Below are 27384 nucleotides of genomic sequence, written 5' to 3' on the forward strand. Positions count from 1 at the left end.
TAAAATGTAATAAAGCATATCCATGCAAAGTAAATGCTAGTTAAATTGTTGCAATAGATTTCACACAGGAAAATGTTTTTCAGTGATGCTTTGAGTACTAGTTGGTGGATCATAAGGCTAGAATTGTATTCTTTATATATCATTGTTAGCAACTCTGAAATGATGTGATCAAGATGTTCCCTTTAGATTATAATTACTTTAATGTGGCCACAATAAAAAAAAAAAAAAAATGTTTTGATTTATGAAATAAGATTTTAAGATTTACATTTCTTGGATTTCAAAGGCAAATTCACCAGCAATTAATTGGAGGAATTTAAGATAACTACATCGGATAAAGAATAACTAAATAGCTGCAAATTTTTGTTTTCACTAATGAGTAATCTATTAAAGTTCTGGAAGACTTCTTAATCATTCTGTGTGATAATGAAGTCATAATTAGCAGCTTTACCTGTGTATCCTCATTGGTAACATTGAAACAATTCAGTAGTGTGAGAAAAAAAAATTGCTTTATATTTTTGTAAAATGCAAGGAAGTGACAATAATTGTGAAGTAGGTGCAGTGAAATTTAGAATTTACTTAGCTGGAATAGACAAGTTTGTCTAGTTCTGCCTTGAATTTATTTCAGCTGTCTCATTCCACAATGGCAGATGGAAGCTTGTTCCAGCAATCAACCATCCACTAGCTAAAGGCAAATTTCTGCACATCTGTACTACAACTGTCTTTCCTCAATTTGAATTTATGACCCCTCAGGTGCGTAATCTGAGCAAGAGGAAGAATCCCATCAGCATTGAGCTTGCTCAAACCTTATTCAAGCAAGGCCTTATACACCCCAATCAGATAACCTTGCAGGTGCCTAGTCTCTAGGCACTGCAATTTGCAGAAGTTAAGCCTTTCTTGGCAAGAGAAACCCTTTGTTCCACTCGCCAATCTCATTGCTCTTCTCTGTATTTGTTCCAGCAGCACTACATCATTCCTAAAATGAGGCCTCCAGTACTTTGCATTTGTTAATGTTAAACTTCAGTTGCCACCTCACAGCCCATCTATTCACATTTTCTAGATCCTGTTGCAGTAGTGTACTGTCACTAACCATCGGGTGGTTGATTGCTGGAACAAACTTCCATCTGTCATTGTAGAAGTTGATAGCTTAAATAGATTCAAGATAGAACTAGACAAACATTTAGAGCAAGTGGATGGGTGAAATAAGAAGGGTTTTTTTTGGCTGATGCTATATAAGCTTGCTTTCTTGCATCATGTGCCTTTACATCATGCGCTAATGCTCACAACCCTGTAAACCTTTATATCATCTGCAAAGTTGGACATTAAGCCTGATATACCTTCATCAATATCATTGATAAATACAGAAAACAACAATGGGCCCAACACTGAACCCTGGGGACTTAACAAATAACATTAGTCCACGAAGAGCAGTGTTCATTGATTACCATCCCTTTATCCAAAGCAGCAACTTGCCTTTAATGCCACACTGCTCCAATTTGTACAGCAGTCTTTTATCTGCAACTGTATCAACAGTGCTTCATTAAACAGTGATTCCATTATTTTTCCCAGATTAGAAGTTAAACTAACAGGTCTGTAATTACTCGTGTCGCCCTTTGATCCCTGTTTATGAATTGGGGATACATTAACGCTTCTCTGGTCCATGTGGATTATTCCCTGAGTCCAAGGATATCTCATAATCATAGCTTAGGGTTTCCTTACTTCCTTTACTGTCTCCTTTAATATAACTGGATAGATCCCATCCACCCCAGGTGTCTTTCTTACGTTTAACTTCAGTGATTTCTCCTCCACTTTGCTCTCAGTTATTACAAAATCACTTATCTTCCTGTTACAGTTAGATAAACTTCTAGCATTCTCCTTCCATGCTAACCCCTCACATGAGAATGTAGATGCAAAATACTCATTCAGGTTGTCAGCTACTTGAGCATTATCATCTACAGTTGAACCATCAATATTAAGTGGACCAATCTGATTCATCCCCTTCAGTTTAGAGTTTGCATAAGTGAAGAAGTCTTTGCTGTTCCTCTTTGCATCCTTTGCCAAAGATTTCTCATAATCTGTCTTTGCTGGCCTGACCTCCTTTGTGACCAGTTGCAGACTAGCTACCATAGGCTTCTGTGTCTTCTGATAATTTATATGCATCCATGCACTTTTCTTCTCTGCTACCAGTTTCATTAGTTCATCTGATGTCCATGTAGGCCAAACAGTATTTCCTTGAACAGTATTTCTTAGTAGGTATGAAAAGCCTAGTAGCTTCCGGAAGCATAGTAGCTTCCTAGTAGCAAATTCTAAATGGCAAGCATTCCTTGAATGCTTGCCATTTAGAATTTGCTGTTGGTAATATCATCAGTTGGTCCCATTGTATAAAATTTAACAACTGTCTGAGGCCACTGTAGTCACCTTTACGTAAAAAAAACCCCTTTCCATTACCTCTGATGGTAGTTGCATCTTTGAGTAAATCCCATATCAGTACACTACGATCACTGCCACCTAGTGGTTCTTTGCCGACCGGGCTAGCTGGGTGGGTAAAGTGCCTGCCTGGCAATCCAAAGGTCGTGGGTTCGAATCCTGCCTTGGGCTTGGATATCACGATGGTGCCGCCCTATCCGGTTGGATCTCATGGCCACGATACACGAAGGAAGCAGGAAAAAACTGGTTCCTTTGTGTATTGCTCACATCATACAATAAAAAAAAAAAAAAAAAAGTGGTTCTTTTGTCTGCAGATTCTTAATGCAATGAATAATCACTGCTGATAATCAGATCAAGAATATTACTCCCTGTGGTTGCCTCTGGAAGATGCTGCAGTAGAAAATAATTATCCAGTAAATCCAGAAAATTCTTGCTGTGGTGCGAGTGATCAATCCAGAAGTTCCAGTCAGTATCTGGGAAGTTAAAATCCCCCCATTATAAGACAATATAATTTATTGGTTCACTCTATTTCTCTGTACAGTTGCTCATCATAGTCATTAGAGCTATAACAGATTCCTACTCTCAGTTTTGCTTTCCCAGTGCTTATGTCACACCAAACTGACTTAGCATTGCACTGTCCACCCATATCAACTGGATGCTCTTTCTTAAATTTTGTGTTTCTTAACTAATAGCATAAGCCCTCCTCCCTTTCTATCTTGTCTATCTTTTCTGTACATATTGTACTCCCTGAATTCCAATTCTGCATTCTTTTTATATCTGTGGTGCCACGTCTCTGATATCCCAACAGTATGTCTTTGATGTTTTGACAAGCCCTTCAAATTCATCAAATTTATTTACTATACTCCTAGTATTGGTTTTCATGCAAGTATATATGCACCTGTCCTTACACTTAGTTACCCTATCACAGCACATATATTTATTTGTTCCATGATGACTCCCAGCAGTACTGAAGTACAGGCTGCTCTTCTCCAATGCCAATCTCTTAGTCTATGAATTTCCCCAAGCTAGCAGTTTTTTGACCCACCTAACACTGCCTCAATAGCATCAGCAAATATTCTTGCACCCTTTCTATTTAAGTGTATCCCATCCCTGTAGAAGCAATCTCTCCTGTTAACAAGCACAGATCACGCCGAGAAAAATTCTACCTCATCAGACTTGCGCAATCTCTACAGGGCCGAATTGATTGACAAGGCTCTCATCATATACTCCCTCCTTTATTTTCTGTCCAGAATTGCAGAACACTTTCAAATTTAACCCTGACTCATGACTATTTTTCAATATTGACCTGTACTTGATAAGTAAATCTGCAGATCTACTCTTAATGTTATTGGTGCCAATGTGTACAACAGTATCACCCTTTGTGCCCCTAAAGATGATATCTGCTCTACAAAGTCATCAATCTTTGCCCCTAGCAGACATATTCTGGTCCTGTTCAATCCATCCTTTTTGCACATATTTCCCGTCTTCCTGACAATTGAGTCACCGACAATAACTATCTCTTGTGGGAATAGTACATTCTGCCTTAAAGGTTTCCACTGTTTTGCCTGATGCAATGCTCTGGCATTGAGTTAGGCTGCTGAGAGTTTGATGGGGCCCCCTCCCCCATTTTAATTCCTTTGAGGGCATCTACCCTACTCATAGATGCCCATCAGAATGCTGACTTGGCACCTAATTCCTTGACTCTCTGCACCTAGCACGTGCACACACACACACACACACACACACACACACACACACACACACACACACACACACACACACACACACACACACACACACACACACACACACTCTCCTTGGCTAGATCAAGTCCTGTTCCAGAGAGGTTCTCAAATATTTCACAGATTGCACATTTTTTTAGGTTCTGATGTGTTGCAGAATCGTCCCCTTACTTCTCCCCTGGGCCACAGCACTCCTGTTACTTTGCTGCTCTAGTCTGGGTTCTGAAGCTGAAGAATATATAACTTATTTTCTGAGAAATTGCTTGAAAGCAGTAAATATAGCAATCATACTTGTAACTCTATTCTAAAAGTATGATTGCTAACTTGTAATCTACAATCCCATATCTCCATAAGTTCTTTCATTAAAAAAAAAAACCTCTTATTCTTGTGCATTATACATATAATGCACAGCTAAATGATATTATTATAACTAGCAGATTAAGAGGAGTATGTAATTCATGTAAGTGTGAATAAACTGTTTTTATTCACCTAGATTATTACAAACTCAGTTATAAAAATCATGAATATAACGAGATCATTGTTATGGCAAACAATACTATTTCCAAGTTATGTTTATGAGCATGCTTAATAGATAAATCATGCATAAACCTGGTCCACATATATCCAATGTAGTGACTACAGAGCTACTGTGTTCACTTTCTGCAGTATATTCGCTCAATTTAGATAATTAAATTTTTATAAATAGAACTTTTCTGAGGATGATTGCTGTGGATGTCCTGTTTCTCTCCAATTGCCCTTATTTAGATACAACAAAAAGTACATTTGTAAAATGTTAATTGCATTTGGGGTAAAATCACAAAAGGAAACATTTATCTCTGGCGAGGGGAACCAGTTACCATATTTGTCAGGGGCAATTCAGTTAAGAATTTTTAAAAACAACAGCAGATGATATCCTTTTCAACAGTATTAGGAACAGTGAAAATCAATAGGTCCAATGTGCACTTAACGGGAATTGAACTTTACATAGATTTAATCCTTGAGGTTGTCACAGACATTCTCTCAGATATGCCTGACAAGCTGTACTTGCTACCTGGGAGTCTAAAACGCTGATGGAACTGATATTCGGGTGACATTTCAGTCAAGTGGACCCAATTTTGGCGAAGTCCGGATGGTCTGTGATAGCCAAATCCTCTGCTTGCACCTTCATGATGGTAGGACTGTTAGTAACCCTGGGTATAACCTCCATGCACATTGTGAGTGACCACCCAGATGTGAACCAATGTAAGCAGGGGTCGAGGTGTGGCACCCACACCACATGGAGGAATGCCACCCCTCTGTGTTAGCAGAAAATACTAGGTGGTTAATGACTCTCATCAACCGGTAAAATACCACCACTGTGCTTATTGGAGGCTTGAAGTTGTGGAACCCATGTTTAGTCTCCAGAGCTAAGTTCCGGTGAACCCTTCCCCATCTCTTCCACCATGCAGTATGACTGATGACTTTTGAGGTTATGATGATCATCATGGCGAGATCCAATCTTCCTTACATTTCGAGGGTACAGCTCTAAAACGGTATTCCCAGGCGGCCCGCTAGTTAGTACACCGGACCGAACCTATTGGTAACTCTTTAGGAGGCTTCCGGATCAGCTAATGTATAATCTTGCTATCTCTACTCTGCCAGACAGTGACTGGAGGGAGTCCGAGTAGCGTGTATGCGGGGAGCATTGTCGAGGCCACGTTATGTCAAGGATCTGGGTATAAATTTCATTATACCCACTTTTTTTACTATCGAATACACCATGTATTCGATAGTAAAATTGCATTGTCAAACTAATAGAGCATTGTCAGACTAATAGAGTAAGCTTATCTGCGAAAAGATCTCAACCTCCCAAACACTTCCTAGTTCATTTCACAAATATACGTGGTCTGAATTCTAATCTCAACGATGTCCATTTCCAATTTTCAGTCTGCTAAACCCCATGGTACTTTTTCTGATAGAATCTCAGTTATCGATTGATTTGGCCACTGCTCATCTCAGTTGCCCAAATTATTCGCTGTATGATTCCTTTTGCCTCAAAGGTGATACTTGAAGTGAGTAGTCCTTTAGGCACCTCAGATCACAACTTGGTGATTGTCTCTTCTCCAATGGAGCCTTTATCTCATGGCTATTCCCAACCTCGTATTGTTTGGCATTACAAGAATGCAGAATGGGATGACTTGCGAGATTTCTTTTCTTCTTTCCCTTGGTCGGATTACTGTTTCAAAACTTCTGATGTCAACGTTTTCTCAGATCGTATCAGTGAAATTATTCTTGTAGGAATGGAATCCTTTATTCCACACACACACCACTTTAAAATCGCGTCCTTTATCTAAACCTTGGTTTTCCAATAAATGTGCTAAGGCTGTTCAAGAGAAGAATGTTGCATATCGTAATTGGCTTGTTTCTAATTCTTCAGTTTCATTTTCTGCCTACACCAAAGCTCGCAACAATTGTAAAGCAGTTATTAATCAGTCCAAACTAGAGTTTGAACAGGCTAATGGTAGCCGAGCATTCTGGTCTCTTGCCAAAGCTATTGGCCGCAACTTTTGCCCATCTCTGCTCCCACCTCTGTCCAAACCATATGGTTCTGTTGTCACTTCAGCCAATTATAAAGCTGACCTGCTAGCATCCCATTTTTCTTCCAACTCCTGTATCAATGATCTTGGTAAAACACCTCCCACCATTCCCAACACGCTCCAATCAATGCCTCTTGTGGTCTTCCGTCAAAAGGAAATCAGAAGGATTTTGATGAATCTCGATGCTTAGAAAACTCAAGGTCCTGATTGTATTTCTTCACTTGTTCTCAAAATCTGGGCTCCTGAACTTACTCCTGTGCCGACCGGGCTAGCCAGGTGGCTAAAGTGCCTGCCTGGCAACCCAAAGGTCGCGGGTTCGAATCCCGCCTCGGGCATGGATCAAAGAACTGCAAAAACCTTGGGAGGTGCATTATGGTCACAGAAGCCGATGCGCCAACAAATACCAAAAAAAAAAAAAAAAAAAAACTTACTCCTGTTCTTTGCCACCTTTTTTCACTTTCTTATTCCAAAGGTGTTTTTCCTTCTGCTTGGAAATTTGCTCATGTCCAGCCATTTACTAAAAAGGGTGATAAATCCCTCCCATGAAATAATTGTCCCATTGCAATTACTTCTACTCTTTCTAAAGTAATGGAGAAATCAATTAACCGCCAACTCTTAAACTACCTAGAAACCTTTCGTCTGATCAGTGATCACCAGTATGGATTCCATCAATGTCGATCCACTGGTGGTATTCTGGCTTATGTTACCCATTTATGGACAGATTCAATCGAAAAGTTCGGGGAAACACAAGCAGTTGCTCTCGACATCTCAACACTTCACATTCGAATGTTGGCATTTGAGGTGAGCGGACACGCTTCGTCAGTGCTCCTCAGTTAAGTGGATTGGATTACTGTTGATTATTGCTTTTAAATATTTGATTTATTTAGTATATTGTTGGATTATTTTGCTATAGGTTTTCCTGTAACAGTTTGATTTTTATAATATTATAGATATCATTTTTTAAAGTTAATTTTCATTGATGTTTAGTTAATTTTATAATGATAATTACGAGATCTGCCTTAAACACATCACAGGGTATTTTGACTCGCACGAAATAGCCAATGGCGATTTATGTGTGCATCATGATTTAATCCATTGTGGAACCTGTAGAATGTTTTCCAAGGTCGACCTGATGACTAATCATAGCTCACCTGGGGATTCTTTTCTTTGTGATCGATGTAAGGTGTGCGCAGATCTTAAATTACAATTTGGTGCACTGATGAAACAATTTGAGTCTCTGGAAAAATGGGTGCTTGCCCTCGAGAATAATGCTTCTGGGAGCTCGTCAGGGACTCAAGACTCCAGCAATCTACCAAGTGATGCACTCCCGATTCGGGTCTCAAAACAGAAAACCCAAGTGCACACTACTCTGGTTCAAAAAGACTTTGTTTTTTTAGGAGACTCTATTGTCAGAGAAACGGGGAAATTTTTTTGTAATAAGGATAGGTGGAGTAGAACCAAGGTATGTCTGCCGGCAGCAACTATTAATGATGTCACCAACAGATTGTCAGATTTTAAGGTGGGGGGGGGTAAAGAGAATATTATTATTCGTGTGGGGACTAATGACATGAAACGTACACGATCTGACGATTTGTTGGAAAAATACAGGACTTCCTGTATTTTTCCAACGCAGCATTTCCTCAGCATGGTCCTGTATTTTTATATATTATCGCAAACACATAGACATTGGCCACAATGTCTATGTGTCTGCAATTCTGCCCAGACACAATAGGAGGGATTATATGTTAAAAGCCTTGTGGATTAACTCAAGACTTGAAGGACTCTGCAAGGCTTTAGGGGAGAAATTTCTATCAGCATGGCCCACACTTTGTAGGTAGAAGGAATTTGTTTTGTAGAGACGGGATACACTTAAACAAAGGTTGTGCAAATGTTTTTGCCAGTATTATTCAGGATACCTCTTAAGGTTCAGGGAAACTGCTAGTTAGGGGGGATGTGGGTAATACTAACACACATTTATCTGATAATATTGGTCAAAGTAACTCTTGCACATATCTCAAGAGTTGTTATCTGTTACCTCAATTGGACATGTTATCTAGATGTTCTGGGGGCAGAAACGTTTCAAGTGAGCTGGTAGCTAATGCCACGGAAGAGAGCCTAAAAAACTTCAAGGGTTGTGTTAGGATTGTTAAATATACAAAAACAGTAAATCTTAATTGTTTATATAGTAATGTTAGAAGTGTTGTCAATAAAATGAGCGAATTTCAAATTGGAGCATTAGCATTAGCATTAGTAGAGGCATTTGATGCAAGAAAGCAAGCTTATGCAGCATCAGCCAAAAAAAAAAAAAAAAAAAAAACCCACTTCCACTTCACCCCTCTGTTCGTTCAAAATACCTGTCCAGCTGAGCCTTAAACTTATTTAGGCTATCAACCTCCACCACAAGGGATGGAAGTCTGTTCCACCAACCAACCACCCGCTGGCTAAAGGCAAATTTCCGCACGTCTATCCTACATCTGTCTTTCCTCAATTTGAATTTATGCCCTCTCAGGCGATTTTTCTGAGCTAGAGGAAGAAAGCATGCTTAAACCATTCAAGGCTTTATACACCTCTATCAGATCACCTCGCTGGTGCCTAGTCTCCAGACACTGTAATTTGCAAAACTTAAGCCTTTCTTCGTAAGAGCACCCCTTTGTTCCATTCACTAATCTTGTTGCCCTTCTCTGTACTCGTTCCAGCAGCTCTACATCCTTCTTGAAATGAGGTCTCCAGACCTGTATACAGTACTCTGGGTGTGGCCTGACCATCGCCTTATACAATGGAATAATCACCTCCTTATCCCTGCTGGAAAAATTCCTATATATCATTGACAATACTCCATGAGCTACTCTTGCAGCCCGTCTGCACTGCTCAGAGAACTTCATATCTGTCTGCACAACCACCCCCAAGTCCCTTTCATTCTCTACCACTGTCAGTGTAGTACCACAGAGTTGATACTTTGCTCTGGGGTTGCTGTTTCCCATGTGTAGTACTTTACATTTATCAATGTTAAACTTCATTTGCCACCTCTCAGCCCATCTGCTCAACCTTTCCAGATCCTGTTGCAGCAGCATAGTGTCAGTAGTGTCCTTGACAACCCTGCCAACCTTTGTATCGTCTGCAAACTTGGACATTAAGCCCGATATACCATCATCAATATCATTTATAAATACAGAAAACAATAATGGACCCAACACTGAGCCCTGAGGGACTCCACTAATAACATCAGTCCACGATGAGCAGTGTCCATTGATTACCACTCTCTGTCTTCTCCCCCTCAACCACCCCTTTATCCATAGCAGCAATTTGCCTCCAATGTCACACTGCTCCAATTTGTGTAGCAGTCTTCCATGTGCAACAGTATCAAAAGCCTTTCTAAGATCCAAGTATATAATATCAAAGTTATTCCCTGCATCCAGTTCTTTTGTGACTGCATCATAGTATCCAATCAAGTTGGTCAGGCAAGACTTCCCCTTAACAAAACCATGCATTGTCTGAGCTATAACTGAAGTCTTGTCTAAATGATCCTGCAGTGCTTCTTTAACCAGTGCCTCCATTAATTTTCCTGGAACAGAAGTTAAGCTCACAGGTCTATAATTACTTGTGTCAGCCTTTGATCCTCCTTTGGGAATTGGGGTCACATTTGCACATTTCCAGTCTATGGGTACCTCCCCTGAGTCCAAGGAAGCTCTCATAATTATGGCTAAGGGTTTGCTTACTTCCTTTGCTGCCTCCTTTAATATAACTGGATAGATCCCATCCACCCCGGGTGCCTTTCTTGTGTTTATCTTCAACAGTTTCTCCTCCACTTTACTCCCAGTTATTTCAAGATTCTGTAGCTTACTGCTAGAGTTGAATACACCTCTGGCATTCCCCTCGCTGAATAACTCCTCATGTGTGAATGTCGATGCAAAATATTCATTTAGTTTGTTAGCTACCTGAGCAGGATCATCAACACTTGACCCATCAATATCAAGTGGACCAATTTGATTCATCCCCTTCCTTCTAGAGTTTACATAAGTAAAGAACTCTTTGCTGTTTTTCTTTGCATCCCTTGCCAAGGATTTCTCATAATCTGCCTTCGCCTGCCTAACCTCCTTTGTAACTTGGTTGCATATCAACTTGTATCTATCATAGGCTTCTGTGTCATGTGTTAATTTGTATGTATCCCATGCATTTTTCTTCTCTGCCATATGCCTCATTAGTTCATCTGACATCCATTTTGGCCTAAACCTTGAACAATATTTCTTAGTTGGTATGTAAAGCCTAGTAGCTTCCAAGATAAGTTCTTTGAATGCTTCCCATTTTGAATTTGCTGTTGGTACCATCATCAGTTGGTCCCACTGTATAGAATTTAAATACTGTCTCAGTCCATCGTAGTCGCCTTTATGGAAGCAATAACCCTTCCCTTTACCCCTAATGGTAGTTACCTCTTTGAGTAAATCCCACTTCAGCACACTGTGATCACTGCCACCTAGTGGTTCATTTATCTGCAGATTCTTAATGCATGAAGAATCACTGCTGATAATCAAATCAAGAGTATTACTCCCTCTAGTTGCCTCCCGAACATGCTGATGTAGAAAACAATCATCCAATAAATCCACAAAAGTCCTGCTAGTGTGTGAGTAACCAGCCCCCAAATTCCAGTCAATATCTGGGAAATTAAAATCTCCCATTATAAGACACTCTGATTTACTGGCCCACTCTATTTCCCTGTACAGTTCCTTATTATACTCATCAGAGTCATTAGGCCTATAGCACACTCCTACTCTCAATTTTGATCTCCCAATGTTTATGTCACACCAAACTGACTCCACACTGCACTGTCCAGCGATGTCGACTGGCTTCACTTCCTTGGTTTTTATGTGTTTCTGAACTAATAACATAACCCCTCCTCCCTTCCTATCCTGTCTATCCTTTCTGTAGACGTTGTACTCCCCAAATTGCAGTTCTGCATCCCTTATATCTGTGTGACACCACGTCTCTGATATCCCAACAATATCTGCCTTCGATGTTTTGAGCAATACCTCAAATTCATCAAATTTATTTACTAAACTCCTAGCATTGGTGTACACGCAAGTATACCTGCACCTGTTTCTATTCTTAGCTACCCTAACACAACCCATGTGTTTACTTGTACCGCAATGGCTCCCAGCAGTCTCTGAAATACCATGCATCTTGTTTTTCAGGCTTCTGCTCATTCTAATAGAAGCAGTGCAAGAATCTTTCACCTCTGCCAGTGGCTACTGTCAATCTATTGGTCTTTGTCTCCCCAAGCAGTGTGGCATTGGAGGCAAATTGCTGCTATGGATAAAGGGGTGGTTGAGGGAGAGAAGACAGAGAGTGGTAATCAATGGACACTGCTCATCGTGGACTAATGTTATTAGTGGAGTCCCTCAGGGTTCAGTATTGGGTCCATTATTGTGTTCTGTATTTATAAATGACATTGATGATGGTATATCAAGCTTAATGTCCAAGTTTGCAGACGATACGAAGGTTGGCAGGGTTGTCAAGGACACTACTGACACTATGCTACTGCAACAGGATCTGGAAAGGTTGAGCAGATGGGCTGAGAGGTGGCAAATGAAGTTTAACATTGACAAATGTAAAGTACTACATATGGGAAACAGCAACCCCAGAGCAACGTATCAACTCTGTGGTACTACACTGACAGTGGTAGAGAATGAAAGGGACCTGGGGGTGGTTGTGCAGGCAGATATGAAGTTTTCTGACAGTGCAGACAGGCTGCAAGAGTAGCTCATGGTGTATTGTCAATGATATATAGGAATTTTTTCTTGCAGGGATAAGGAGGTGATTATTCCCTTGTATAAGGCAATGGTCAGGTATATGGTATAGAGTACTGTATACAGGTCTGGAGGCCTCATTTCAAGAAGGATGTAGAGATGCTGGAACGAGTACAGAGAAGGGCAACAAGATTAGTGAATGGAACAAAGGGGTGCTCTTACGAAGAAAGGCTTAAGTTTTGCAAATTACAGTGTCTGGAGACTAGGCACCTGCGAGGTGATCTGATAGAGGTGTATAAAGCCTTGAATGGTTTGAGCATGCTCAATGCTGATGGGATTCTTCCTCTTGCTCAGAATAATCACCTGAGAGGCCATAAATTCAAATTGAGGAAAGACGGATGTAGGATAGACGTGAGGAAATTTGCCTTTAGCCAGCGGGTGGTTAGTTGGTGGAACAGACTTCCATCCCTTGTCGTGGAAGTTGATAGCCTAAATAAGTTTAAGGCTCAGCTGGACAGGTATTTCGAACGAACAGAGGGGTGAAGTGGAAGTGGTTATTTTTTATTTATTTATTTTATTTTATTTTTTTGGCTGATACTGCATAAGCTTGCTTTCTTGCATCAAATGCCTCTACTAATGCTAATGCTAAATGCTAATGACTTCACACAGATTGTTCATTTACCTACCAGAATACCAGACAATCCTAACCATACAGCCAACACTCTTAATTCCCCTTCCCCCAAAGTACACCGTTGAGGTGAGTGGTCCTCTAGGCATGACTTGTTGATTGTCTCTTCTCCAACAGAGCCTTTCTTTTGTGGCATTCTCAACCTCTTGTTGTTTGGCATTACAAGAATGCAAAATGGGGTGATCTGCGAGATTTCTATATTTCTTTTCCTTGGTTGGATTAAATAAATAAATAAATTTTCTGTTTATACTCCGGCACGTCAACCAAGTCAGTAGAGTTTACAATAAATCGTCAATACAAATATTTATCATATTTAGTAGTCACGGGCTTGAACCTCGGTCCACTCAAGGAACGCGTGCTATGCACTCTCGCTCCTGACCACTGGGCTACGTCAGATTACTGTTTTAAACCCTCTGATGTCAGTTGTTGTTTAGATTATGCCAGTCAAATTATTCTTGTAGGGATGAAATCCTTTATTCAACACTCCACCTTAAAATCTTGTCCGTTTTTCAAACATTGGTTTTCCAATAAGTGTGATAAGCCTGTTTCAAGATAAGAATGCTGTACTTTGCAATTGGCTTGCAGATCTACAGGTTCATTTTCTGCCTACACAGATCTCTCTTACCATAATTTTGATAATTGATGTTCACATCATTTGGAAATTTTGACATAATGTCCTCTGTCCATTCATCGAAGTCATTAACATAATCAGATACGACAGCAGTCCCAGAACCGATCCTTGGGGGATCCCTACTGCTAACATTAGACCAGTCTGGATTAAACACTACGCTCTGCTTCCTGCACTGTAGCCAACCAATGATCCATTTTATATTTTTTGCCTGTTATCAAAACCCAGATTGTAGAGTAATCTCTCTTGTGCTACTAGGTCAAATGCTTTGCTAAAATCGAAAAACAATTTTGAAATTATTTCCTACATCCACCTCTTGAATTACTAACCTAGTGAAATTAGCACTAGGTTAGTAAACATGATTTTCAATTATCAAAACAAAACAAAATATAAAAAAAAAAAAAAAGTTAAAACTACAACTGCCATTTCTCAGCCCATTGACCCAATTTTCCTAGATGCAGCAACTGACCCTGATGACTGTCATTAACCACCCTGCTAACCTTTGTATCATCTGCAAACTTAGACATTAAGCCTGATATACCTTTATTAATATCATTAATAAATATTGAAAACAATAATGGATCTAGGCAATGTTTTCCCCATGACCTATCGAATGGGCACGCTGCCCGGTGAATTGAACTGACCTCCCGGCTAAAATTTAAGTAATTCTCATGGTACCGTATAGTACTGCTCGCTGATCTCAATCAATATTAATTCGAACATACTATGCAGTCAAGATCAATGCAACAGGAGCATATAATGTTAAATTACGCAATAAACTTTTGCTCTGATTGCCTAAGTCACATTTATAAATAACAGAAAATTTTATAATATTGCAAAGTATTACACTTCCCCACCTGGCTACTTGATAATGCCACCCGGCTGGCAAAAGTTTCTGGGGAGAACACTGAATCTAGCACTGAATCCTGGGAGACTCCATTAATAACATTAGTCCATGAGGAGCAGTGACCATTGATAGCCATTTTGTCTTCTTCCACTTAGCCATCCCTTTATCCATAGCAGGAACTTGTCCTTAATGCCACATTGCTCCAATTTAATCCATGCCATGCCATGCCCATGAACAAGGAGGCATGATGAGAGCAAGGTGGGGGGGGGGATTTCTTCATAGGTTTCCCCCACTGCAGTCTGTTAGAACAACATACACACTCTACATCTACTCAGTCCACTTATGCACCTGACATACTATACATACATGAGTACCTTTTTTTTTTTTAGACATATCTAGGGACAGGTCAATTTTCAGCACATAGGGCGACATTCTTTCATTCATTTGTTTTTCCTGCATTCATTGTCATACGCACAGATGTCATCATCATCATCATCAGCCATTTTCAATCCACTGCAGGATGAAGGCCTCTCCAGCAACTTTCCAGTTCCTTCTGTTTTGAGCACTGGCCATCCATTTACTACCCAAAAACTCATGAATTTCATCTATCCATCTCCGCCTTTGTCTTCCAGGTTTTCTTCTAGCTCCTCTTGGGTACCATTCTGTTATTTTCTTAGTCCATCTGTCATCATGTCTTCGAGCTATGTGTCCTGCCCAAGACCATTTTAGTTCTTTAGTTTTGATAAGAATGTCCTTTACTTGAAAAATCCATGTCTTTCTCTTCTTATCTAACAGTCTGATTCCCAATATAATTCGTTCCATTCTTCGCTGTGTAGTTCTCAGCTTCTCTTCCATTCTTTTGGTGAGTGCCCAAGTTTCACTTCCATAAGTCATGGTGGGGAGTATACATTGATTCATTATTTTACGTTTCAGACAAACTGGGATATTGCTCTTCAGTATGTGACTATATATTTCCTGAATGCTATCCATCCAAAATTTATTCTTCTCTTGACTTCCAGCCATTTATCATTATTACAGCTAATAACTTGTCCCAGATAAGTATATGACTCCACCTTTTCAATTACTGCTCCTTCAATCATTATTTCCCTTTCCGTGGCATACTTGTTCATCATTACTTTGTTTTAGCCATATTCATCTTTAGTCCAAAATCCTTACTAACTGTGCATAACTGATTAAGATTTTACTCTAATTCTTTGGGATCGTGGCTTATGACCACAATGTCATCTGCAAATCGTAAATGGTTTAGGTACTCTCCGTTCATATTGACTCCTTTCTGCGACCCGTCTAATCTTATGAAAGCTTCCTCAAGAGCAGCAGTAAACAGCTTTGGAGATATTGTCTCCTTGTCGAACTCCTTTCTCAATTTTAAATTTCCTACTGTCTTTGTCTAGTCTAATAAAGGAGGTAGCACACTCATATATTTTCTTCAAAATCATAATATATGGGGTATCAATGCCTTGTCTTTCCAGTGTCTGAAACATTGCCTTATGCTGTATGGAGTCAAATGCCTTTTCATAATCCACAAATGCCAGGCATAATGGTGTTTTATATTCATTTGCTTTCTCCATTAGCTGTGATATTATGTGAAAGTGATCCATAGTTGAGAATCCTGTCCTAAAGCCAGCTTGCTCTTTCGGTTGATTCTCATCAAGTATTCTTTCTGATCTGTTAGTAATGACCCTTGTGAACAACTTGTAGATGTAGGATAACAAGCTAGTTGGTCTATAATTTCCAATTTCTGATTTATCTCCTTTCTTATGCAGCAAAACTATGATTGCAATATTCCACTGCTTAGGCATCACACCTTTTCTAATGCACTTTGTGAAGAGCCTTGCCAGTTTTTGTGTTATGTCTCTTCCTCCCAATTTTAACAACTCTACAGTAACTTCATCTTCCCCCGGGGCTTTCCGATTCTTCATTTTCTTCAATGCATGTTCTACCTCATCAGGAAGAATATCGGTTATGTCGTATGTGTTGCTACTTTGCAATCCATCTTCCTCACTGCTGGTATCACCCTCGCTCCTTGTATAATCTATAGTAGTCTTCTGCTATTTGAATTATGCCTTCTCTGCTGTTTATAATCGCTATTCTTCAGGTTCAGTATCATTTGTCTTTCTGTATTACTGCTCATGGCTGCTGATTTAAATTCTTTGTTTTCCCTTAATGCTTGTTCTACTTTTCTTGTGTTAAATCTTCTTATGTCCTCTCTGAGTCTCTTTCTAATGGCTTTGCATAACTCAGTATACTCAGTTTTCTCCCTGTCAGTGTTTTTCTTGCTCGTCATTTGTCGTCTTCAGTTCATCATGACAAGTGTTTCTTGACTAATTTTTTCTTCTTTGGATTTCTGTTTCCCTATAGGTTTCTTGGGCTTTATCACTTTCAGAAAGTTGTAATATTCCTCGTCGATATCTTGGTCCTGAGCAGTCTGCAGAAGCTCAAACTTGTTAAGTTCCAGTACATACTGCTTTTTCTCCTCCTCTGTTATTTCAAACACCTTTGTATTATTTACTCGAGTCAGTTTTTTCCTTTCCTACATCTATATCAAGTGTACATCTTACCATTCTGTGATCACTTCCAACATTTACCTTATTCAGGACGGTAACATCATTCACAATATATCTTCTGTTAATGAGGATGAAGTCGATTTCATTAGTTGTTAATCCATTTGGACTCTTCCATGTCCACTTTCTGTTCACCCTTTTCTTGAAAAAAGTGTTCATTACTGACATTCCTTGAGATTCTGCAAATTCCACAAGTCTTTCACCTCTTTTATTTCTTTCACCAATTCCAAAATTTCCTATAGTTCCTCTTTCTGCGCTGTTTTGCCTTTTTCCAACCTTAGCATTGAAGTCCCCCATAATAATAGTGTAGTCGGTTTTTTGCTCATCTAGAAGACTCTCAATTTCGGTGTACATTTCTTCAACCTCTTCATCATCATCATGGCTCGATGTTGGTACATAAATCATTATAATCTTTAGCTTGTACCTCTTAGAAATCTTGAGTATTAGTCTTGACACCCTTTCTGATGTACTTTTAAATTCCAAAATGTTGTTTTTAAAATCTTTATGGACTAGAAACCCAACTCCACCTTCACTCCTTTCACTGTTTCCATTGGTGTACAGCTGATTTCCACTTGATAAACTTATAAGTGATTCATTTCTTCTTCTTCTTTCAGCCAAACCGATGATATTCCAATTCACATTTTCTAATTCCTTTTCCAGCTCTAATATCCTGTCTTCACCGATGAGTGATCGTACGAACAGGCCAAGTTCAGTTTCCGTGCATGGCAGCCTGGTCGTACCCTGAGATTCCTAGCACCCTCTGCTTCCGTAAGAGGGAGAGTGAAAGCTGCTGGGGACTGAGGGCCATTTGTATTGTTGTGCTCTCATATGCTGGAGGGTTTGGTCTTTTCCTCTTCACGCTGACCAGACATCTTGAAGATGGCACCACACGGATGTAGGTGCATCTAAATATGAATATTATGAGAGCCTTGTCGATAAATTCGACCCTGGAAAGATTGTGCAAGGCTCAAGGGGAAGAATTTTTTCAGTCTGGTCTGTACTTGTTAACAGGAGAGACTGCTTCTACAAGGATGAGATACACTTAAATAGAAAGAGTGCAAGAATATTTGCTGATACAATCGAGGCAGTGTTAGGTGGGTCGGAAAACTGCTAGCTTGGGGGGATACAAGGACTAATAGCCGCTGGCAGAGGGGAAAGTGATTCTTGCACTGCTTCTATTGGAATGCAATTCAGCAGCAGCCTGGAAAACAAGATGGAGGATATTTCAGAGACTGCTTGGAGTCATTGTGGTACAAGTAAACACATGGGTTGTGGTAGGATAGCTAAGAATAGCAATAGGTGCATGTACACCAATGCTAGGAGTTTGGTAAATAAATTTGATGAATTTGAGGTATTGCTCAAAATATCAAAGGCAGATATTGTTGGGATATCAGAGGCGTGGTGTCTGAACTGGAATTTGGGGAATACAATGTGTACAGGGAGGATAGGAAGGGAGGAGGGGTTATGCTATTAGTTAAGAAACACATAAAACCCAAGGAAGTGAAGCCAGTCAACATCGCTGGACAGTGCAGTGTCCAGTCAGTTTGGTGTGACATAAGCATTGGGAGATCAAAATTGAGAGTAGAAGTGTGTCATAGGCCTAATGACTCTGAGGAGTATAATAAGAAACTGTACAGGGAAATAGAGTGGGCCAGTAAATCAGAGAGTCTTATAATGGGGGATTTTAATTTTCCAGATATTGACTGGAATTTGTGGATTGGTCACTCACACACTAGCAAGGCTTTTGTGGATTTATTGGATGATTGTTTTCTACATCAGCATGTTTGGGAGGCAACTAGAGGGAGTAATACTCTTGATCTGATTATCAGTAGTGATTCTTCATGCATTAAGAATCTGCAGATAAAGGAACCACTAGGTGGCAGTGATCACAGTGTGCTGAAGTGGGATTTATTCAAAGAGGTAACTACCATCAGGGGTAAAGGGAAGGGTTTTTGCTTTCGTAAAGGCGACTATGATGGTCTAAGACAGTATTTAAATTCTATACAGTGGGACCAACTGATGGTGATACCAACAGCAAATTCAAAATGGGGAGCATTCAAAGAATTTATCTTGGAAGCAACTAGGCTTTACATACCAACCAAGAAATATTGTTCAAGGTTTAGGCCAAAGGAATGTCAAATGAACTAATGAGACAGATGGCAGAGAAGAAAAATGCATGGGATACATATAAATTAATGGGGAACGTGGAAGCTTATGATAGATATAAGCTGGTCTGTAACCAAGTAACAAAGGAGATTAGGCAGGCTAAGGTAGATTATGAGTAAACCTTGGCATAGGATGCAAAGAGAAACAACAAAGAGTTCTTTACCTGTGTAAACTCTAGAAGCAAATGGATGAATCAGTTTGTTCCACTGGATATTGATGGTTCAACTGTTAATGATCCTGCTCAGGTGGCTAAAAAACTAAATGAGTATTTTGCATCTACATTCACCCATGAGGAGTTATTCAGAGAGGGTAATGCCAGAGGTGAATTTAACTCTGGCAGTGAGCCAGTTGATTTTGTAATAACTGAGAGGAAAGTGGAGGAGAAGTGGTTGAAAATACACATAAAAATTGCACCTGGGGTGGATGGGATCTATCCAGTTATATTAAAGGAGGCAGCAAATGAAGTATGCAAACCATTAGCCATAATTATGAGAGCTTCTTTGAATTAAGGGAGGTAGTCACAAAGGAGGATCAAAGGGTGACACAAGTAATTATAGATCTGTTAGTTTAACGTATGTGTCAGGAAAATTAATGGAGGCACTGGTTAAAGAAGCACTGCAGGATCATCTACACAAGACTTCAGTTATAGCTCCTCAGACACAGCATGGTTTTGTTAAGGGAAAGTCTTGCCTGACCAGTTTGATTGGATACTATGATGTGGTCACAAAGGAACTGGATGCAGGGAATAACTTTGATATCATATATTTGGATCTTAGAAAGGCTTTTGATACTGTTGCACATGGAAGACTGCTGAACAAATTGGAGCAGTGTGGCATTGGAGGCAAATTGCTGCTATGGATAAAGGGATGGTTGAGTAGGAGAAGACAGAGTGGTAATCAATGGACACTGCTCATCGTGAACTAATGTTATTAGTAGAATGCCTCAGGGTTCAGTGTTGGGTCCGTTGTTTTCTATATTTATAAATGATATTGATGATGGGATATCAAGCTTAGTGTCCAAGTTTGCAGACAATACGAAGGTTGTCAGGGTTGTTAAGGACACTAATGACAATACGCTGCTGCAACAGGATCTAGAAAAGTTGAGCAGATGGGCTGAGAGGTGGCAAATGAAGTTTAACATTGACAAATGTAAAGTACTACATATGGGAAGCATTAACCCCCAGAGTGATGTATCAACTCTCTGTTACTACACTGACAGTGGTAGAGAAAGAAAAGGACCTTGGGGTAATTGTGCAGGCAGATAAGAAGTTTTCAGAGCAGTGCAGACGGTCTGCAAGAGTAGCTCATTGTGTCTTGTCAATGGTATACAGGAATTTTTCTAGCAGGGATAAGGAGGTGACTATCCCCTTGTATAAGGCAATGGTCAGGCCACACCTTGAGTACTGTATACAAGTCTGGAGGCCTAATTTTAAGAAGGATGTAGAGCTGTTGGTACGAGTACAGAGAAGGGAACAAGATTAGTGAATGGAACAAAGGGTTGCTCTTACGAAGAAAGCGCAAATTACAGTGTCTGGAAACTAGGCACCTGCGAGGTGATCTGATTAAGGTGTATAAAGCCTTGAGTGATTTCAGCATGCTCAATGCTGACGGGATTCTTCTTCTTGCTCCGAATAATCACCTGAGATCATAAATTCAAATTGAGGAAAGACAGATGTAGGATAGATGTGCGGAAGTTTGACTTTAGCCAGCGTGTAGTTGGTCGGTGAAACAGACTTCCATCTTTTGTTGTGGAAGTTGATAGCCTAAATAAATTTAATGCTGAGCGGGACAGGTATTTGGAACAAATGGAGGGGTGAAATGGGAGCAGTTTTTTTTTTTTTTTTTTTTTGGCTGATGCTGCATAAGCTTGCTTTCTTGCATCATATGCTAATACTAATGAACAACTATCAGACAGTAAATTTTTTTTCTTTGACATAACATCCACACATTTAAATTATACAATTTAACCTGCAGGGAGGTTTTTTTTTTTTTTTTTTAATAAATACTAGGGGCTTAGCTTGCTGCACTCTCTTTTGATAAAATAAAATAAAATACTGACAGAAGCATTCGACACTGTGTGTCTCTTCCTCAGCTCTGAATACATAAATAAGTTACATATGGAAATCAAGAATGGTACTGCGTGGTCATTCTAGATAAACAAAGTGCTTGCACAAGGTTTATCTCGCATGAACATTCTAAAACAGGAGCTTGCTGTACTACAGTAAAGACTTCTGTTACATATTTTAGTATTTAGCATTAGCATTAGATCAGTAGAGGCATACGATGCAAGAAAGCAAACTTATGCAGAATCAGCCAAAGGGGGGGCAGAACCGTTCCCATTTCACCCCTCCATTCGTTCCAAATGCCTGCCCAGCTCAGCCTTAAACTTGTTTAGTCTACTAGCTTCCGCAACCACAGATGGAAACCTATTCCACTAATCAACTACCCGCTGGCTAAAGGCAAATTTTCTCACATCTATTCTAGAACGATCTTTCCTCAATTCAAAAAACTGTGCCCCCTCAGGTTCGTAGTCTGAGCAAGAGGAAGAATCCCATCAGCATTCAGCTTGCTCAACCCATTCAAGGCCTTATACACCTAAGTCCACCTCACAGGTGCCTACTCTCCAGCCGCTGCAATTTGTAGAACTTAAGCCTTTCTTGGTAAGAGCACCCCTTTGTTCCCCTCACCAATCTTGTTGCCCTTGTACTCGTTCTAGCAACTCTACATCCTTGCTAAAATGAGGCTTCCCGACCTGCACACAGTACTCTAGGTGTGGCCTGACCATTGCCTTGTATAATGGGATAATCACCTCCCTATCCCTGCTACCAAAATTCCTCTATATCATTGACAAGACTCCATGACATGCCCTGGCAGCCTGTCTGCACTGATCAGCAAACTTCATATTTGACTGTACAATTTCCCCAGGTCTTTTTCACTTTCCACATCTCTGAGTGTAGTACCACAGAGTTGGCATGTTTCTCTTCGGTTATCGCTACTCATATGCAGTACTTTGCATTTGTCAATGTTAAACTTCAGTTGCCACTTCTCAGCCCATTTTCCCAACTTATCTTTATCTAGATCTAGTTGGAGTAGCATACTGTCTTTAAAGTCATTAAGAACTCTGCCAACCTTTGTACCATCTCAAACTTGGATATTAAACCTGATATATCTTCATCAATATCATTGATAAATATACAAAACAACAGTGGGCCCAACACCGAACCCTGGGGAACTCCACTAACAACATTTTTCCATGAATAGCAGTGTCCATTGATTACCACTCTCTGTCGTCTCCCACTCAACCATCCCTTTATCCATTGTAGCAACTGACCCTTAATGCCATACCTCTCCAATTTGTACAGCAGTCTTCCATGTGCAACAGTATCAAAAGCTTTGCTGAAATCCAAGTATATGATATCAAAATTATTTTTGACATTCAGCTCCTTTGTGACCACATTGTAGTATCCAATCAAATTGGTCAGACAAGACCTCCATTATTTTCACCAGAACATAAGATAAACTAACAGGTCTGTAGTTACTTGTGTCACCTTTTGAACCCCCCTTTGTGAATTGGTGAAACATTTGCACCCTCCAGTCCATGGGGAACCCCCCATGTCAAATGAAGCTCTCATAATTATGGCTGAGGGTTTGTGTGCTTCCTTTGCTGCCTCCTTTAATATAACTGAATGGATCCCATCCACCCCAGGTGCCTTCCTTATGTTGAACTTCAGCGATTTCTCCTCCACTTTTCTCTCAGTTATTACAAAATCACTTAGCTCCCTGTTAGCATTTGATAAACTTCTGGCGCTCCCCTCACTGAATGACTTCTTGTGAGTGAATGTAAATGAAATATACTCATTCAGTTTGTCAGCTACCTGAGCATGATCATCAATAGTCAAACCCGTCTATGTTAAGTGGTCCAATCTGATTCATCCCTTTACTTCTTGCTAGTGTGTGTGTGTGATTAAACAACCCACAAGTTCCAGTCAATATCTGGAAAGTTAAAATCCCCCATTATAAGACATTCTGATTTACTGGCCCACTCTATTTCTCTGCACAATTGCTCATTATATTCATCAGATTCATTAGGCCTATAACACACACCTACTCTCATTTTCCTTTTGCCAGTGCTTATTTCACACCCGGACTCAACACTGCATTGTCCAACATCAATTGGATGCACTCAGATTTTGTGTGTTTCTTAACTAACAGCATAACCCCTCCTCCCTTCCTGTCCTGTCCATCTTTCCTGTACACATTGTACTCTCCAAATTCCAATTCTGCACTGTTTATTCCTGTGTCACACCACGTCTCTGATATCTGAACAATATCTCCCTTTGATGTCTTGACTAGCACTTCAAGCTCATCAAATTTATTAACTATACTCCTACCATTGGTGTACAATGCAAGTATACATGCACCGGTTCCTACTCTTAGTTACCCTAACACAGCCCATGTATTTACTTGTTCCACTGTAACTCTCAGCAGTCTTGGAAATCTCCAGTACCTTGCTTTCCAGGATGCTGCTCATTCTAATAGAAGTACTGCAAGAATCTCTTTTGACTCTGCCTGCGACCACTGTTAACCTATTAGCATTAGTATAGACATCTGATTCAAGAAAGCAAGCTTATGCAGCATCAGCCAAAAAAAAAATAAATAAATAAAAATAAATAAATAAATAAATAAAAAATAACAACTTCCACTTCACCCGTCTGTTCGTTCGAAATACCTGTCCAGCAAAGCCTTAAACTTATTTAGGCTATCAACTTCCACGACAAGGGATGGAAGTCTATTCCACCAACCAACCAACCACCCGCTGGCTAAAGGCAAATTTCCTCACGTCTATCCTACATCTGTCTTTTCTCAATTTGAATTTATGCCCTCTCAGGTGATTATTCTGAGCAAGAGGAAGAATCCCATCAGCATTGAGCATGCTCAAACCATTCAAGGCTTTGTACACCTCTATCAGATCACCTCGCAGGTGCCTAGTCTCCAGACACTGTAATTCCCAAAACTTTAGCCTTTCTTCGTAAGAGCACCCCTTTGTTCCATTCACTAATCTTGTTGCCCTTCTCTGTACTCGTTCCAGCAGCTCTACATCCTTCTTGAAATGAGGTCTCCAGGCCTGTATACAGTACTCTAGGTGTGGCCTCACCATTGCCTTATACAAGGGAATAATCACCTCCTTATCCTTGCTAGAAAAATTCCTATATATCATCGACAATACACCATGAGCTACTCTTGCAGCCCATCTGCACTGCTCAGAAAACTTCATATCTGCCTGCACAACCACCCCCCAGGTCCCTTTCATTCTCTACCACTGTCAGTGTAGTACCACAGAGTTGATACGTTGCTCTGGGGTTGCTGTTTCCCATATGTAGTACTTTACATTTGTCAATGTTAAACTTCATTTGCCACCTCTCAGCCCATCTGCTCAACCTTTCCAGATCCTGTTGCAGTAGCATAGTGTCAGTAGTGTCCTTGACAATCCTAGCAACCTTCGTATCGTCTGCAAACTTGGACATTAAGCTTGATATACCATCATCAATATCATTTATAAATACAGAAAACAATAATGGACCCAATACTGAACCCTGAGGGACTCCACTAATAACACTAGTCCACGATGAGCAGTGTCCATTGATTACCACTCTGTCTTTTCCCCCTCAACCACCCCTTTATCCATAGCAGCAATTTGCCTCCAATGCCACACTGCTCCAATTTGTGCAGCAGTGTTCCATGTGCAACAGTATCAAAAGCCTTTCTAAGATCCAAGTATATAATATCAAAGTTATTCCCTGCATCCAGTTCTTTTGTGACTGCATCATAGTATCCAATCAAATTGGTCAGGCAAGACTTCCTCTTAACAGAACCATGCTGTGTCTGAGCTATAACTGAAGTCTTGTTTAGATGATCCTGCTTCTTTAACCAGTGCCTCCATTAATTTTCCAGGAACAGAAGTTAAACTAACAGGTCTATAATTACTTGTGTCGCCCTTTGATCCTCCTTTGTGAATTGGGGTCACATTTGCACATCTCCAGTCCATGGGTACTTCCCCTGATTCCAAGGAAGCTCTCATAATTATGGCTAAGGTTTTCCTTACTTCCTTTGCTGCCTCCTTTAATATAACTGGATAGATCCCATCCACCCCAGGTGCCTTTCTTGTGTTTATCTTCAACAATTTCTCCTCCACTTTACTCTCAGTTATTACAAGATTCTCTAGCTTACTGCCCGAGTTGAATACACCTGTGGCATTCTCCTCGCTGAGTAACTCCTCATGTGTGAATGTCGATTCAAAATATTCATTTAGTTTGTTAGCTACCTGAGCAGGATCATCAACAGTTGACCCATCGATATCAAGTGGACCAATCTGATTCATCCCCTTCCTTCAAGAGTTTACATAAGTAAAGAACTCTTTGATGTTTTTCTTTGCATCCCTTGCCAAAGATTTCTCGTAATCTGCCTTCGCCTGCCTAACCTTCTTTGTAACTTGGTTACAGATAAACTTGTATTTATCATAGCCTTCTGTGTCACGTGTTAATTTGTATGTATCCCATGCATTTTTCTTCTCTGCCATATGTCTCATTATTTCATCTGACATCCAATTAGGCCTAAACCTTGAACAATATTTCTTAGTTGGTATGTAAAGCCTAGTGGCTTCCAAGATAAGTTCTTTGAATGCTTCCCATTTTGAATTTGCCGTTGGTAACATCATCAGTTGGTCCCACTGTATAGAATTTAAATACTGTCTCAGTCCATCGTAGTCGCCTTTACGAAAGCAATAACCCTTCCCTTTACCCCTAATAGTAGTTACCTCTTTGAGTAAATCCCACTTCAGCACACTGTGATCACTGCCACCTAGTGGTTCATTTACCTGCAGATTCTTAAGTAGCCGAGTGGTCAGGAGCGGGAGTGCAGTGGCACACGCTCTTTGAGTAGACCGGAGTTCAAGCCCCGGACTGCTGATACGGTCGATCTGCCAACCCGCACTGGACCAGCGTGGTAGATTATGGTCCATTTTCCCTTAGCATGAATTGTTGAGGAGGCTTCCATCCTGCAGTGGGTTGATAATGGCTGCAATTTACTTTTTTTTTTTCTTAATGCATGAAGAATCACTACTGATAATCAAATCAAGAGTATTACTCCCTCTAGTTGCCTCCCAAACATGCTGATGTAGAAAACAATCATCCAATAAATCCACAAAAGCCTTGCTAGTGTGTGAGTGACCAGCCCCCAAATTCCAGTCAATATCTGGGAAATTAAAATCCCCCATTATAAGACTCTCTGATTTACTGGCCCACTCTATTTCCCTGTACAGTTTCTTATTATACTCATCAGAGTCATTAGGCCAATAGCACACTCCTACTCTCAATTTTGATCTCCCAATGCTTATGTCACACTAAACTGACTCGACACTGCACTGTCCAGCAATGTCGACTGGCTTCATTTCCTTGGATTTTATGTATTTCTTAACTAATAACATAACCCCTCCTCCCTTCCTATCTTGTCTATCCTTTCTGTAGACATTGTACTCCCCAAATTCCAGTTCTGCATTCCTTATATCTGTGTGACACCACGTCTCTGAAATCCCCACAATATCTGCCTTTGATGTTTTGAGCAATACCTCAAATTCATCAAATTTATTTACTAAACTCCTAGCATTGGTGTACACACAAGTATACATGCACCTGTTCTTTTTCTTAGCTACCCTAACACAACCTATGTATTTATTTGTACCCCAATGATTCCCAGCAGTCTCTGAAATATTCTGCATCTTATTTTCCAGGCTGCGGCTCATTCCAATAGAAGCAGTGCAAGAATCACTTTCACCTCTGCCAGTGGCTACTGTTAATCTATTAGTCCTTGTATCCCCCCAATCTAGCAGTTTTCCGACCCACCTAACACTGCCTCGATAGCAGCAGCAAACATTCTTGCACTCTTTCTATTTAAGTGTATCCCATCCCTGTAGAAGCAGTCTCTCCTGTTAACAA

At 40.2% G+C, this 27384-nt stretch overlaps 1 protein-coding gene across 2 annotated transcripts in view; it reads left to right on the forward strand.

The window, feature by feature from the left end:
- Window positions 1–27384, forward strand: part of LOC150086342 (rho GTPase-activating protein 44-like) — a 412704-nt gene that overhangs the window by 289983 nt on the left and 95337 nt on the right. The window lies entirely within an intron of this gene.

Source organism: Mastigoproctus giganteus, chromosome 4 (genome assembly GCF_048544385.1).
Source record: "Mastigoproctus giganteus isolate SK-2022 chromosome 4, ASM4854438v1, whole genome shotgun sequence".
In the NCBI taxonomy this organism is placed as follows: Eukaryota; Metazoa; Arthropoda; class Arachnida; order Uropygi; family Thelyphonidae; genus Mastigoproctus; species Mastigoproctus giganteus.